The sequence below is a fragment of the Tachypleus tridentatus genome, chromosome 12, assembly GCF_004210375.1.
Source record: "Tachypleus tridentatus isolate NWPU-2018 chromosome 12, ASM421037v1, whole genome shotgun sequence".
Taxonomy (NCBI): Eukaryota; Metazoa; Arthropoda; class Merostomata; order Xiphosura; family Limulidae; genus Tachypleus; species Tachypleus tridentatus.
In genome coordinates, this window is record NC_134836.1 from 104,758,467 (window position 1) to 104,776,812 (window position 18,346).

The window sequence follows — 18,346 nt, forward strand, 5'->3', positions numbered from 1 at the left end:
ACGTGCGACTCGTAATCTGAGAGTCGCGGCTTCGCATCCCCCTTGAGCCAAACATAATAACGTTATAATGTGACGGTCAATCCCGCTATTCGTTGGTAAAAGAGTGGTCCAAGAGTTGGCTATGGTGGTAATGACTAGCTGCCTTCCCTCTAGTCTTACACTGCTAAATTAGGGACGGCTAGCGCAGATAACCCTCGTGTAGCATTGTGTGAAATTCAAAACAAACGAAGACGAGATGTATGACTCGTGTTTTTCTTTTTGAAGAATTACAAATATAAGGATTAAAAAAAAAACAGCTAATATGACACCAGTTAACACACAATGTCAAACGATTTATCATAATGGTGTCAACGTGAACCACATCATCACCTGAATAACAGTAATTTCCCGAAGAAACGTGCAACATGTCATTCAAGTCATAAAACGTACAAAAATAACAAAATACTAGATTGTTTAAGGCTAATACAGATAGAACCAATTTACAAGTTAACACAATTTCAATAGCGATTTTCCAGACCAGTTATTAAGACATCTTTGTGAGATACATGTTTTTGTGTTTTACGAAAATGGATTCCAACATAAGATTCACTTGGTATTATATGTATTGAATCGACCAAGATTAACATGTCAGTAGTTTTATTTATTTTGGGGAATGTTTTCTCTTTCATTAAACACTGTACTTGAAACTAAATGTATATGCAAAAATTAACACTCCATTTTGAATTGACGGCTGGTTTGGTATGATTTCAAAAGCAACACTAAAGCTGTAAAAAATAAGTAGCTTTGTGCGAAATTCAGAAAACAAACAAACTTCCTCCTCGTGTCATATAGCTGCTTCGTAACTGGTATGTTTTTCTTAGCCCTTTCTTCATGTCATTTGCAAATACACTGCATTCATGATCCGTAATATTAAATTAGTTTCATTTTAAAACTTTAAAACTGAATCATTTGGACTCACCAGAGAATCATCACTGAACTATACTGTACTAAAATGATAAGTGAGTTAGGAGCTATAATATATGTAAATTCAATTTTATAGCGTATAAATAAAATAATGTAATGTGGGTAACGCCAAGTTGCTTTATGTTACTGTGTTTATTAGATATTGCCAATTCTTAACCAGAATATTTGGTTACTTTATCTCTCAAGCATTTATGAATTAACCACACGTAGCAGCAGCAATGAAATCAGGTACAGAGCAGAAGGTGCGTATGATATGTCAGAATGTACATATTTAATGTCATTTATAAGGATTTTAGTACCAATAGAAATCGCCAGTTTTATACGTAAAATTATAATAAATCACGAAACAAAGAGAGAGATACTGGATACAAAATAACGCATAAAAAAGTAATAAAACCATAACGCAAGTTTTTTTTTTCTTTCTTATGCACGTAGCTGCCTGGTATGACCAGGTGGTTAACATACTCGACTCGTAACTTGAGGGTCGCAGGTTCGAGTCTCCGTCACACCAATCATGCTCGCCCTTTCAGCCGTGGGAGCGTTATAATGTTACGATCAATCCCACTATTCGTTGGTAAAAGAGTAGCCCAAGAGTTGGCGGTGGGTGGTGATGACTAGCCTTACACTGCTAAATTTGGGACGATTAGCGCAGAGAGCCCTCGTGTAGCTTTGCGCGAAATTCCGAAAACAAACAAACGATACGCGTAGCTTTCCTAACGCAGGTAACGAAGTTTCTTGCTATTTTAAGCACATACATAACAACAACACGCACTAAGCAGAGTTCTAGTTACGTTTCAACAGACAACACTAAAAGATCCAATAAAACAACAGAAGAGTATTAAACTAAGGGTTTAAGAACTTTATAATAACAGCAGCATGAATATTTTAACCTCTTAGGTTCAAACGGTTTGGTCACTGTTATATGTACATCTTTAGAAGTTTAGATTTATTTGTTTGCAACAGAATATATGGTAATTGTCTTTAGTTACGGAACACGCACTCCTGTCTGTTTATATCGAGTGACTGTATCCTCCGTGACTTGCCTTATAATGTTTCTCGTTAATATTGTTCACTTGAGAAAAATAATAATAAAACAAAAGTATCATGCACCATTTTCTTCGTCAAAGCTCTTCGAAGCTCCGGTGAAGTAGTTTGCAACTTGTCATTGGATTTATTCTTTATTGAAAACCTTTAAGCTAAATTAATTAATATGTGTTTGGGGTCTTTGTCGTCTTTCTATTTAAAGACAAGGAAATGCATCACGTGACCCAGCAAGCTATACTACAAAGATTCTTTTTATCCTTAACATTCAGACACAAGAACATCGTTGTTCGAGTCAAGAAAATGAGCAGAATAAGTGAAAACAAAATGGCCGGTTAGTGAACTTAATGTGTAAACGTAAGAAATAACGTGTTTTTTTTATCTTTGGTAAGCCGCCTATCGTGCTTTATTGGACTTTCTTTACATACTACGTTGTTCATCTGAGTTCATAGTTAAGACCATTTGCTCGTTTAGTTATGGATGTCCACATAAAGATAGCCGAGGACTATTTACGATAGCCGCCCATGCTTGATAGGTAAGAGGGAAGGCAGCTAGTTAACAGTATCTACTCCTAACACTTGAGTTACTCTTATCTAACTGAACAGTAGGATTTGATCATCACCCTTATAACACTCCCAACCCCCTGTGGTCTCAAAGTCACTTGATGCTGCTATCTACAATGTTGTCACTTGATGCTGCTATCTACAATGTTGTCACTTGATGCTGCTATCTACAACGTTGTCACTTGATGCTGCTATCTACAATGTTGTCACTTGATGCTGCTATCTACAACATTGTCACTTGATGCTGCTATCTACAATGTTGTCACTTGATGCTGCTATCTACAACATTGTCACTTGATGCTGCTATCTACAACGTTGTCACTTGATGCTGCTATCTACAACATTGTCACTTGATGCTGCTATCTACAATGTTGTCACTTGATGCTGCTATCTACAACGTTGTCACTTGATGCTGCTATCTACAACTTTGTCACTTGATGCTGCTATCTACAACATTGTCACTTGATGCTGCTATCTACAATGTTGTCACTTGATGCTGCTATCTACAATGTTGTCACTTGATGCTGCTATCTACAACATTGTCACTTGATGCTGCTATCTACAACACTGTCCGATGTGCGAGCTTTTATTAATTTATTTTTTTAGGATAAAGGGACACGAACAATAAATCCGGAGACCTATAGTCCGGAACTCTAATCACAATATCTACATAATATACATATATATATATAATATGTATTATTTTGTTAATATTTCAGATGAGATGATCTGGTATTCTTAAACACGCAAAAGAAAAAAAACGGTTGAAGCAACAGATCAGTGAAAGATGAATTTGTTGAAATGTTTTTTCTGTGGCCATCGTCAATTGATGCTGCTATCTACAACTTTGTCACTTGATGCTGCTATCTACAACGTTGTCACTTGATGCTGCTATCTACAACGTTGTCACTTGATGCTGCTATCTACAACGTTGTCACTTGATGCTGCTATCTACAACATTGTCACTTGATGCTGCTATCTACAACGTTTTCACTTGATGCTGCTATCTACAACGTTGTCACTTGATGCTGCTATCTACAACTTTGTCACTTGATGCTGCTATCTACAACGTTGTCACTTGATGCTGCTATCTACAACGTTGTCACTTGATGCTGCTATCTACAACGTTCTCGCTGTTTAAAGGTTAAAGATAACAATAATACGTCCGTTATGCAATTTGTAATACTTCTGAATCATAGTTAACGTAGACCGGTTGAACATTTGTCTCACTTGAGTGATGGTTGTGTGTAAAAATGGACTCAACTGCACCCTAATTTATTATCGGACACTTCGAAACTATTAAGTTTCAGTTGATCATGAATCGCGTCTTAACATCAGTTTTCTAAACTTGAAACGTATATTCTTTTTGTTGCTTAAACAGCTATAAGTGTCAGTTGTTTTAATATAAGCCACCCGCTAGTACAGAGGTATGTTTCCGGATTTACAACGCTAAAATCAGGGGTTCGATTCCCCTCGGTAGGCTGAGCAGATAGCCCTATGTGGCTTTGCTATAAGAAAAACACCCACATTTTATGTTTTAATGTAAAGGTTTAAACAAGAATTATATGTGTCATTTTTTTAGTCATAACCCTTTATAAGTAAATTAAAAGAATTTCGAGATTTTTTTGACTGCTGTAACAATCTATACAAGACATAATGAATTTGTAGGTGTCGTAACAGAGTGAATGCGATACTTGATGGTTTACAAACCGTTATCACACACAAAAAGGAATTAATCATCGGAGAGTTGGCAGTAGGTAATGTTGACTAGCGAGTTGTTTTTCGTCTAGTTTGCGGACTTCCACCGATAAAAAGATGGTTTCGATACCGGTAGTGGGCCAGAGCACAGATAGCCCGTTGTGTAGTTTTGTGCTTAATTGTAAACAAACCGTATAGTTTATAAATTCAGAATTAGGAACGGCAGTGCACAGATAACCTTTGTGTGTCTAGTTTTATTTCTTTTCATCAAAGATGAAATTATCAATGTCCCTTGATTAAACAAAACTGCAGTTATCAGCAAAGTCCTGAGCGACGATTGAAATACATTAAGCCTGTACGTCAGAGAGTGTATTTTCGATATTTATTTTGGTTACAATAAAACAAATCTGTAATATAATCATTAAATATTTTGTCCTCTGTATAATATCGAATGATAACGTAGGTGCAAGACCAAAATATTGTCCTTACATCAAAATAAATTACGTTTACTATATTACTATATATGTACTTTATAACGAGTTAAAAATAACTTTAAAAATCCATAAATTTGTACAACAGTTTTTGTTTTGTTCTTTATATTTAGAATTACCTACATTACTTGTTTTCACTTTTCAATACAAACTTGTAGCAATAACAACGCTTTTACCCTTTTAAAATGTATTATTCTGATGTGTATGGTAATATTATCTATATTTACAGCAACTAACCCTCACCTTTCAAACAAAATTAATTACGTCATTACATTTCACTTGAATATCAAATCACGGCCTTTTGCTTCCATATTCCCGCACGCTGCTTTCACGGTAATTATTAAATTACGTATTATAAAAGCTGTGATCAGACTGCCTGATGTAATTTCCATCAGAGAGATAGTACATTAACGAAAAGACCTCTACAAGTAAGAGATATCTCGTGTTGTAATCTGACTCTCGTAAAGCTTTAAAACTTGAAGCCTTCAATTTTCTTAAAATAATGTTGAGATTGGTGTTTCAAAAGTGAAAGTTCAACTGGAAACACGAATAACATTTATCAAAACAGATCGCGTAAAGCTATTACTAAGTATAAAGGAAAATAAACAGCCCTTTAACAGGTAGTAACGACATATCATAACAGTTTTTTTTTCTTTTCTGTTTAACACTGGATAGTTAAGTTTTGACAACAATGAGTGTATTTGTTTTCAAGTCACACAATTATTATATTTAATCACGAGTACTATGTAAATGGAACATAATCTAATAACAAATCATTATAAACAATAGTCGACGCTATTTGTCTGACCTTACCAATCAGGAACAACAGTATTCATAAGGCTGATATAATCACATTTTTAACACAACACGCAATTAATTTTATGACAGCCATTGCATTTCTACACACACAAAAAAAGTCTAAGTTACATAATAAATGCTTATATACGTAATACAGGTTATATATGATGATAAACTGCTTGTCTATAGATAGAATGGGTTAGCTGAATGTCATCTTATCTCAGGTATCACAGATAGATGATATAGATATATTATAGATGAAACGTATTTTTCCATCTTATCTCAGGGATCACGGTAACCTATTATAGATGAAACGTATTTTTACCCTTCTCTAAAACGTTGCTATCCATGCTAAGCGTTGCGTAACTTTGTCATTAAAATCTCATGGCGACTTTTGTTATAAAATTGATGAGTAACTCGATATTTTGCTTCGATTGCCAGATGGAAATAGAGAATTATAATTAAATACCAACTGATTTTACAAACTAATGCGAGATTGTTTTTTTAATTATTAATGTTGTTTAAACAGTAACGTCTGATGAGCACAGTCTCCGAGTGGGGCAGCAGTAAGTCTTCGGATTTACAGCACTAAAATCAGGATTTCGATTCCCCTTGGCGAACACATCAGAAAGCCTGATGCGATTTTGTTATAAGAAAACGCACACTGCTTCCCCAACCCAATAGCAAAGTAGTATACGTACAAACTTATAACGCTAAAAACTGGGTTTCTATACTCGTGGTGGGCAGAGCACAGATAGCCCATTGTGTAGCTTTGTGCTTAATTGCAAACAAAAACTGGATAGAGATTAAAAGTTAAACTTGCCCTACAATGTGCCACAAAGTCTAAGGTTCGTATCGCGATGCCCCTTAGCAAGCTCCGCACTTGCAGCTGCGGATGCATATAAGAGTGACAGTCAATTCCCTTTCTCGGCTCAAAGCCTGAGAAAGTCATGGAAATGGCAGATACTGTTAAACGGTAACGCAATAATCAAACTCAAAGATGACTATATCTACACCGTTGGTCTTGGAAACCTCTTATCTACCCGCTTAACCCATATCTACCTAAAGTGCATGTGTTTTTCTTACACCAAAGCCACATTGGGCTATCTGCTGAGTCCACAGAAGGGAATCGAACCGCTTATTTTAACGTTTTAACTCCGTAGACTTACCGCTGTACCAGGGGTGGACTACTTAAAGGGTCGTTCAGATTGAAAATACTATGTACTGTATCTTTATGATGTGTGTGCGCGCATGCGTACGTTTCCATATATACATATTTACATGTCTTCAGAAGCAACAAAATGGCTAAGAATAAAAAAGCCCAAAATATTCTTCACTTTTTATTTTAACACTATTCAGAACTTCGCGCGACAAAAGCACATTTTATTAGAACTTAACGAAACGAGCTTACCTAACAAACAACACTGGAAATCCTGTTTAAAAGAGAAGTGAATGTTCAAATATTTCAGAAATGGATCGACAATGGATCATTAAAGCTGTATATAAATCTAGACACAAAATGTAAAACCTGGTGTGTGCTACGTATCTTCCAGGCAAGGATAATGTTAATCGATACTAAGCCTAAGCTGGAATATTCCCCTCCCCGGTTCCCAAAGGTGAATGCATCATTTCTATAAGTCAGAAAGGTATACCAAAACAACACCTACTAATACATTTATTAAGTCCACCAGTGGGATAGAGGTATTAGAGCCCTGGATAAAGATTGAGGACTTTAAAACCTGGCTTAACTTTAAACCTCTAACAGCATTATTACATCCATGGTTAAAAGTTAGGATCTTAAACCTTTTATGATAGTATTACTGGAATATTGACTAAAAAGCTAATTTGACTGTTGTTTTTTGTATTTTAGCAAATCCACTAAAATCGTACTAAAAAACTTTACCAGTTCGCTCGTGTAATACGTGTATGTGGGTTTGGTTTGTTTTGAATCTCGCGCAAAGCTACGCGAGGACTATCTGCGCTAGCCCTCCCAAATTTAGAAGTGTAAGACTAGAGGTAAGGCAGCTAGTCATCACCACCCACTGCCAACTTTTGGGCTACTCTTTTACCAACGAGTAGTGGGATTGACCGTAACATTATAACGCCCCACGGCTGAAAGGGCAAACATGTTTGGTGCAACGGGGACTCGAACCCGCAACCCTCAGATTACGAGTCGAGTGCCTTAACCACATGGCCATGTCGGGCCTTGTGTGTGTGTGTAAGAGAGCTTGATAATAACAAATTAATAATTTTAGTTTATAAAATCTACAAAAATTATCTGCTAGTAATCTTTGGGGAGCACTACGTTATAAAGTTCTGGAATATTCACTGAAAGCTTGTTTGTTGTTCCTTTCATATATCCCTACTTTTTCTTTATTAATTCGTATTTATAATCTTTAGAAAAATGTCCGATATAGTTAGGTGATTAGGGCGTTCGATTTGTAATCTGAGGGTCGGAGACCAGACATGCTCGCCCTTTCAGCTGTGGGGGCGTTATAAAGTATTCGTTTGTAAAAGAGTAGCCTAAGAGTTGGTGATAAGTAGTGGTGACAACTTGCCTTCCCTCTAGTCTTACACTGTTAAATTAGAAACGGCTAGCGCAAATGGCCCTCGAGTACTTTTGTGCGAAATTAAAAAAAAAAAAAAATCTATATAAGTGTCGCTTGCAGTTTACTTGTTTGTCTATTGTTAAACACAAAGCTACAGAATGAACTTGTGTTGTGTCCATCGCGGGTATCGAAATCCGGTTTTTAGTCATATAAACCTTCAGACTTATTGTTGAGTCAATGGGGGAAAATAATTTTTCTTGGATGAGAACAGCTGTTACTTATGTAACGATTTGAAAGAGGTCCAGAGGTATCTATTTAAATTCTTTCTAGGTTTTTATAAAAATCCTTATTATGCGTTTCCTGTAAAACAGCTGGTCCAGTTCAAAAATATACACAATATATTGAACAAATTTATCAGATCACAGATTATATTTTTAATATTTCTAAAATAGAACATTAGTTTTTAACACGCCAAGTATAGCTTAGCGCAGTATTTGAATGAGTGCATAATGCTAATTAATTTTGTACAAATCAAAATTTAGGTTAACTTTTCTCAACGCCTAACTAGAAGAGATTTTAATCCAACCTTTATTCAAGTATGTAACTGTACTCCTTACAGTGTAAAAGTAAATTCTTCTGTATGGGTTCCACCTCATAAAAGTAGGATTAGTTAGAACTCCAGCCTCTAGGTTATTAAGTTGCCAACAGATGGTGCTACATATCCTACATTATCGTACGTCAGGCCTTTTGCACGTATCTTTAGTAACTATTCGGCACGCTAATCATTAAAAAAACTGTTGTTTATAACATTCTTAACTTTAAATATTTTAAATTGTCTTATTCAGATAGCAATTGACACAGTAATTCAGAAACCTTTTTCTGTATTAACAAAGGCTCAATAAAATTCCGTTATCATCAGTCAGTAGCAGAACGGTAGGGATCGTTATGAAACAAAATAACACCTATAAAAATCACTCGTTTACAACTAACTTTAAAATGTCAAATTATTAATAATGATTATTTTACAGTATCGGTTTAACAAAACTAAAACTCGCAGTATTTATAATGCCATTTATCTCGCTATATAGATGTTTTAGACTGAATCAATATTTCACTATTTCAGTGAACTTTCATCTAAGTTTTTCAAACAAGCGTGCAGAAAAATTGACGAACATTATCGCTATAATTCTTTCACACAACTCTCCAGTCTATAGTCCTAATTACTCCTATTATATACCGACAAGGATAACGGTATATATATACATGACAGGCGGTGTGCTACTTTGGGCATATATTTAGATTTGAGAGAAGGTTAGTAGAGGGCCCGCCATGAGCAGGTGGTAAAGGCACTCGACTCATAGTCCAAAAGTCGCCGGTTCGAATCCACGTCACACAAGACAGCTGAAAGGGCAAGCATGTTTGATGTGACTAGGATTCGAACCCGTGACTCTCGAACTTAGTAGACATATATTTGTGCTCCAGCATTACCACATGTGGAGTGAGCGTATACTCGATTCGATTATAGTACTCACCAAGACCTCTATTAACCTTGTTTATTTGTTTTTGTTTTTGAATTTCGCGCAAAGCTACAAGAGGGCTATCTGCGCTAGCCGTTCCTAATTTAGCAGTGTAAGACTAGAGGGAAGGCAGCTAGCCATCACCGCCCACCGCCAACTTTTGGACTTCTCTTTTACCAACAATTATATAACTAATATAAATTAAACAAACACGTTAATCATTTTTCTTAAACTTTACAAAGACAAGTAGCTATCGATGTGTACATAACCTAACTAGTTATACATATATAGAAAATATTAGTGTTGAGAAATAACGTAGAAACAAGAAACTAAAAATTACAAAAGCTGAGTTACTTAGAATTTAAAAAACTATATTCTCTTTTAGACCCAGACTAACATAATTACAGTGATTTGGCCAAAGTATGAATTTTTTTTTAATTTTATGTAACTCAGTTTTTGTAGTTTTGGTTTTTATATGACTTCAACTAGCTAAGTTACAAACACATCAATCCCAATTTGTCTATATAAAGTTTAAAATTTTCTATTGGACCTATATGTTAGAAATGATATTCTACAAACTTTATTTCATTCAAGTTACATAGAAAATTAATTACTCGGGTTAACATGAAACGAATATCAAATAATTTCTAACACGTTTACCAACATTTCAGATTGTATAACTAAGTCACAACTATTCTCGTAAAATTAACATAAGATTAACAGTAGGTTAGTTCGACTTGTGATAAGAAAGGTAGCGTTGTTTTTGTTTTGTTTTTAAAACTCCTGTAGAAATAACATCTGTTATGAGTCAAAACCCACTGCATGAATATTTTAACAATTAAAATTAGAACAGATTAAAAGATTTTGAACATTTTTGGTGTTTAATTTGTTGGTTAATTTATTGCTCAAAAAGAGACATTTTTCTTCAATTTCTTCACATAAACTATCACGCAGTTTGAATATTCTGAATAATAAAGCTTCTCACTGGCTCAACAGTGAGAATGAATACTCACAACGGTACAAACCAGGTTTTGAAACTCGTTGTAATCTCAGCACAGGTTTTTCCTTGCGCAGCTCTGCGCTGAACAACAAACCTATTTATTTTTAACATTTAAAAGAAAGACAAAATTTAAATCCGAAAATTTATGGTTTCTTCGGAAGTTTTATGTTGATGACGAGATGACTGTTACTACAGAAACAAATGGAATGTTATCCCGCCCTCTATAGTGAGAAAATTGGTTGCACCAGATAATAGTAACGAGTTAATGATATAAAACCTACTCAAAATAAAAATGTATCTCAGAACAGCTGGTATGGGTATTAATACTTTTACTGATAAGGAGAAAACAGCGTATCAACCTTCATAAGTCATCTTCAGGTTAAGAAAGAGAGAGAGTGTTTGAACGTGACTGTTGACAGACACAAATCTTAGGAAAGAGAGTATAAACGGGTACGGGATTGTAGGGGGCATTGCAGGTGGATGTTAGGTTATTAATTAGTATAGGTATAAAGATGTTCCTTTATATTGGTTTAATTTTGATTTTAGTTGCTGTATAAGTAGGGCTTCTTTGATTTAGAGTTTGTTTATATTTGTTTCCCTGCTTAATATCTGTGTTTTCTATGGCTATGCATCACTCACAAGTTAAAACCAACCTTCATTAACCCTGGCAGTCAAATCGATGGGCTAAAGTTGCTTCAAGTGAGCCTAGTGATTTCAAGAAAAGTCAGATGTCTAATAGTTCAGCTTCAAAGGCCAGAACTAGAACGGCTAACTGGAAAGCTTTAAATAAAGCAACAGGATATATCAAAAAATAAGAAAAACGCGAAGAAATGGAATTGTGAAAAAATCAATAACTGTAATTTTAGGTTGAAAGAATTAAAAATTAATTATTCGTTGCTAAAAGTTAATTAAATTCTCAACGCGTAAAAATACGTAGATTGAATTGCCCTTATTTTATCGAATTAATCGCATTTTTCTTTCATCAAGTTACATATTCCTTTAGAATAAATAAGTACCATTAATCATAATTTTCCTTTTAACGAGTAATTTTGTTTAGTTACCTGTTAATTTAATCTGACTGTTTAATACCAATACGGTGAGAGGAATTGTAAGACGACCCATACAGGTTAATTGGTATTTAAAAACACCTTTCACTTACTTAATCGGAATTTAATAATGTTTTTATAAATATTAAAAAAAAGCTATTTTTATTCTTTATATGACCTCGTGCACCAAAGAGACCCATCACAAATCTGAGATCAACCAGCTTAAAAAAATAAAACTAGCAAAATGCTACCAAGGTGAAAACTTTTAAAACCCAATGAAATGTAGCCTGACATAGCCTGGTGGTTCGGGCGCTCCACTCACAATTAGGGTTGGAAGTTCGAATCCCCGTCACCAAATATGCTCCCTCTATCAGCTGTGGGGGTGTTATACTGTGACTTTCAATTCCACTATTTGATGGGAAGAAGATTAGTCCAAGAGTTGGTGGTGGATGATGTTAAATACCTACCTTCCTTCTAGTCTATCCTTACAAAATTAGGGACGGCTACCTCCCATAGCCTTCGTGTAGCGGCCCGGCATGGCTAAGCGTGTTAAGGCGTGCGACTCGTAATCTGAGGGTCGCGGGTTTGCATCCCGGTCACGCCAAACATGCTCGCCCTTTTAGCCGTGGGGGCGTTATAATGTGACAGTCAATACCACTATTCGTTGATAAAAGAGTAGCCCAAGAGTTGGCGGTGGGTGGTGATGACTAGCTGCCTTCCCTCTAGTCTTACACTGCTAAATTAGGGACGGCTAGCACAGATAGCCCTCGAGTAGCTTTGTGCGAAATTCCAAAAACAAACAAACCTTTGTGTAGCATTGCGCGAAGTTCAAAACAACCCAATGAAATACTGTTTAGATACTGGCAAACATTTTCATACTCAAAACCTATTTTATTTGTTTCATGTTTTCTTTAATTACTTTAAATAATAATTCGTTATTTTAAATTTACTATAAAAAAAACAGAAAAGTTATTTGATAAAGTACGTAACATTAGAACTTGTTGTAGTCCCAATCTGATTACTGTGTATTATTAGTTATCACATTCGTATTGATATCTAACACTATCAATAAAGATGAGTCTGTACACAAATTAGGGCTAAGATTGAACTTCCGTATTTTCACTGTAATATAATATACGTTTGGCCCGTCATACAAGTTCCATCATTTTAATCAGTTTCGAACATTTGCTCCAGACATTGCAAAAATCGATATGTTAAAACTTCTCTAATTAAAACTTGCTTCACTAACAAAACATTCACCTGTATGACACGTGGAAGATATACATAACTATAATGCTTATTGGAAAATCGCTATTAGCACATATTTCTATTTAATACATACACGTTTATTGTGAACCATAGCTATGAAGAAGACTATAAACAGGCTACCTGTTTATAGTCAAATGTGACTTAGAATTAGCTGATAATTTTGATGAAATTCTTGTTATTGTCACTAAACGTCGCGTTATGACAGTGAAACAACACCTAAACGTCTAAATACCATCTATTCGTTAGTAAAGAGTAGCCCAAGAGTTGGCGGTGGGTGGTGATGACTAGCTGCCTTCCCTCTAGTCTTACACTGCTAAATTAGGGACGGCTAGCACAGATAGCCCTCGAGTAGCTTTGTGCGAAATTTCCAAAACAAACAAAACAAACAATACAAGAAGGTATGTAAACAGGCGGCTATCTGTGTTGAGCCCACATGAGGCATTGCAACTTTATTTTTCATGTTATAAGCCTTTAGACTTACCACTGAGTGATCCATCGGAGCACCTTTAACATAGTAGCCTACTTAAATAAATAAGTACTTAAATAAACAAAAAGTTTTTGTTTCCATTTGAATATATATGGATGTGAGCGTTAAGGTTGATTTGTAGTGTAAATTTTTAGCTCAATTCCTAGAATGTGTTTATTTTACCTTTTCTGTATGTCATCTATATGTTTTATCATGTATATCTATAAAGATAGCTAGACGTCTTGATGAAAATTGTAAACGTTTGTACTCCATACTTGTAAACGTTTGTACTCCATACTTGTAAGCGAGTTCAGTTATGCTATCAACATGATAAGATGTTTTATTTCTCCAGTAATATTTGGAATTTTCTTGTTTTTTAATATGTTGTGAGAAACGATGCCTCTTTATTAAAGGTATTTTTGTATTATATATTTATGTATGTTTCTATCATGGCAGTTGTGGTGCTGTTTCTTGTAACTCTAAATTTGGAAACAGTTGAACAGCTAATGTATTTATCTACAATCTTAAGTTGCTGGTTGAATAGTTACATATTATAGGACTTCACAAGAGATTTTGTAACTGAAAACGGCCAGTTAACTGTTCACCGCGTTGTTAAAATGTCGATAAATGTTATGCTAGGTTTCAAACGTTTTTCTTTACACGTGAAAACGAACTATCGATCCCACAAAGCCCCACTCGATGTAAAGAACTTAAAGAAACTGAACCAAACAAAAATTGATCAGTCGAGATCGGGGCTTAAACTCAAAACGCATATCCGTGGGAAAACGAGTTAAAATTACTTTGAGTTTTCTCTTTAAGTCAGGGTTATAAATATCAGTAAGCAGCAAAAAATAAAACATGATTAGGAGGTATTTAAATCACCAACGTTTAACATTTTAAAAAATAATTCGAGTAACTTAAGTTTCTTCTCTACTCGATATTTTTAACGCTAGTTCCATTAACAGTATAGGTCGAAATGTCCGATACATGTAGTTTCATTATTTTGATTTTTGTTATAATCACACTTTTTATTTTACAAATACTTAATTATACTTAGCTTAGTATATAAATTTAGGACTAACCTAAGTTGGCCGGACTTCGTGAGATATTATTGGGTTTACGGTCGAAAATATAATTAACAGAAAAATAACCAATAGAAAAAAAAGATGGATTTTAATCTTTATAACTGAAAACATAGAAATGTAATTATTGTTTAAATCATCTGACACTACACGTAATACTTTCGTCATCCAACTCCTAAAATATCCAAAATATATAGCCCTAAATACCAAAACCACTTAGTAATTAAACTGGAAGCAAACAGTCAGTTTTGGTTTGTGTTTTAGTGAGCGCTTCTGCAGGCATTGTAAAGCGAAACGTCGAGTGTCTAATTAAATAAAAAAAGTACATATATGTTGGTGTAATATGGTCGTTTATTTCTAGTATTAAAGTACATATATGTTGGTGTAATATGGTCGTTTATTTCTAGTATTAAAGTACATATATGTTGGTGTAATATGGTCGTTTATTTCTAGTATTAAAGTACATATATGTTGGTGTAATATGGTCGTTTATTTCTAGTATTAAAGTACATATATGTTGGTGTAATATGGTCATTTATTTCTAGTATTGGTGTAAAGTTTACATATGTTGGTGTAATATGGTCGTTTATTTCTAGTATTAAAGTACATATATGTTAATGTAATATGGTCGTTTATTTCTAGTATTAAAGTACATATATGTTGGTGTAATATGGTCGTTTATTTCTAGTATTAAAGTACATATATGCTGGTGTAATAGGTCGTTTATTTCTAGTATTAAAGTACATATATGTTGGTGTAATATGGTCGTTTATTTCTTATTTCTAGTATTAAAGTACATATATGTTGGTGTAATATGGTCGTTTATTTCTAGTATTAAAGTACATATATGTTGGTGTAATATGGTCGTTTATTTCTAGTATTAAAGTACATATATGTTGGTGTAATAGGTCGTTTATTTCTAGTATTAAAGTACATGTATGTTGGTGTAATATGGTCGTTTATTTCTAGTATTAAAGTACATGTATGTTGGTGTAATATGGTCGTTTATTTCTAGTATTAAACTACATGTATGTTGGTGTAATATGGTCGTTTATTTCTAGTATTAAAGTACATGTATGTTGGTGTAATATAGTCGTTTATTTCTAGTATTAAAGTACATGTATGTTGGTGTAATATGGTCGTTTATTTCTAGTATTAAAGTACATATATGTTGGTGTAATATAGTCGTTTATTTCTAGTATTAAACTACATGTATGTTGGTGTAATATGGTCGTTTATTTCTAGTATTAACAAAAAAAAGTAGATTTAATTATCTCTTCTCTTTATCAGGCTGTTTTGTTTTGTTTTAGTTTTGATTTAAGTAAGTAATAACTTGTTTTGTTCAAATGTGAAATTTAATTGATAGTTGAAATCGGAAAAAATTTCTTTTAAGAAAATCCACAAAATCTGAAATGTTTTGCTGAAAGTTGAGCAGTAGTTACTTAAAACAATATAAGTAAAAGATGAGCAGTAGTTACTTAAAACAATATAAGTAAAAGATGAGCAGTAGTTACTTAAAACAATATAAGTAAAAGTTGAGCAGTAGTTACTTAAAACAATATAAGTAAAAGTTGAGCAGTAGTTACTTAAAACAATATAAGTAAAAGATGAGCAGTAGTTACTTAAAACAATATAAGTAAAAGATGAGCAGTAGTTACTTAAAACAATATAAGTAAAAGATGAGCAGTAGTTACTTAAAACAATATAAGTAAAAGATGAGCAGTAGTTACTTAAAACAATATAAGTAAAAGATGAGCAGTAGTTACTTAAAACAATATAAGTAAAAGATGAGCAGTAGTTACTTAAAACAATATAAGTAAAAGATGAGCAGTAGTTACTTAAAACAATATAAGTAAAAGATGAGCAGTAGTTACTTAAAACAATATAAGTAAAAGATGAGCAGTAGTTACTTAAAACAATATAAGTAAAAGATGAGCAGTAGTTACTTAAAACAATATAAGTAAAAGTTGAGCAGTAGTTACTTAAAACAATATAAGTAAAAGATGAGCAGTAGTTACTTAAAACAATATAAGTAAAAGATGAGCAGTAGTTACTTAAAACAATATAAGTAAAAGATGAGCAGTAGTTACTTAAAACAATATAAGTAAAAGATGAGCAGTAGTTACTTAAAACAATATAAGTAAAAGATGAGCAGTAGTTACTTAAAACAATATAAGTTCTGGAAATTGAACTGATAAAGTGATGTGAAAATAAAACAAATACAAAATAGTAACATAAGATATGGATTGATTTTTTCCATATTTACTTATTTTTTACAGTTTTAGTGTTGCTTTTGAAAACAAGCCAAATCAGCCGTCAACTAAAAATGCAGTGTTAATTTTTGCATATACATTTAGTTTCAAGTACAGTGTTTAATGAAAGAGAAAACATTCCCCAAAATAAATAAAACTACTGACATGTTAATCTTGGTCGATTCAATACATATAATACCAAGCGAATCTTATGTTAGAATCCATTTCCGTAAAACACAAAAACATATATCTCAGAAAGATGTCTTAATAACTGGTCTGGAAAATCGCTATTGAAATCGTGTTAACTTGTAAATTGGTTCTAACTGTATTAGCCTTAAACAATCTAGTATTTTGTTATTTTTGTACGTTTTATGACTTGAATGACATGTTGCACGTTTCTGTTAAATTACTGTTATTCAGGTGATGATGTTGTTCACGTTGACACGATTATGATAAATCGTTTGACATTGTGTGTTAACTGGTGTCATATTAGCTGTTTTATTTTTAATCCATATATTTGTAATTATTCAAAAAGAAAAACACGAGTCATACATCTCGTCTTTGTTTGTTTTGAATTTCACACAAAACTACACGAGCGTTTTATAAGATTGCAGAAAATATATATAAAAAACACGAGGTGTAAAACTAAAATTTAATATTTTTGTTGTTATTGTTCGTTTCTGACCAACATCACTTTTTGCTGTATTACATAAACAGTATTTGCAGAATACGTTTCATGATAGTTACAATCTTCGCCATTAGAGGTCTACTGGCTTCTTTATTCAAAAAACAAAATAAAATAATAATAAAAATTTGGGCAGATTTATTGTCACATCTAAATTCCTGTCTTTTAACATTCTATTTTTATGCTGCAAAGAAAGAGTTTTTATGTTGTTTTTCGTAAAGAAAACGTTATAATGTGTGATGTCATACCTCAAGATAATTTTCTTAGTTATTGAAAAATAAATAGAATTCACAGCAGTCAAAGTTTATAATATAATATTTCATAGCACTCTTAAAAGACTCCGTTATTAAAGTAAGTTTTTCATACGTTTATACACTACATAATGTGCTGAAAATTAAAACATATTTAATTAGATTAATCTTACAAAATACTGACAAATGTATGTTAACCGTTTTTAATACTGATGAAAAGTTGCACATCTAAGCACCAGCTTGTGTTTTACCACACTAACTAATATTTTCTTATATTAAATGATCTCCAGGTGGTCAGTGGATTTAACACTAAAATACAGGGTTAGATTCGTCACGGTGAAAGTTGTGTAACTTTGAGCTGAAAGCGAGCAATAACAATAACAATGTAAATGTCTTATAAAACAACTGATCACGTGCCTAACGCGCTATGGATATTTTATAGAGATCAATATATACAATAATTACAACACGGTCTTTATTTCTCTTACAATATCATCTCTAGTACAGCATATACTTCGTACTAATTCATATATTAATATTCCATAACAGTAGGCAGGTCTAAATTATAAAAAAAATCAAAGCATTGCACTTAACAATACAGAATTATTACAAATTCTTTTCCGTGTTTTTTATTATTTTTTTCTTTTGCATAAGTTAATATATGTGGCATAAACG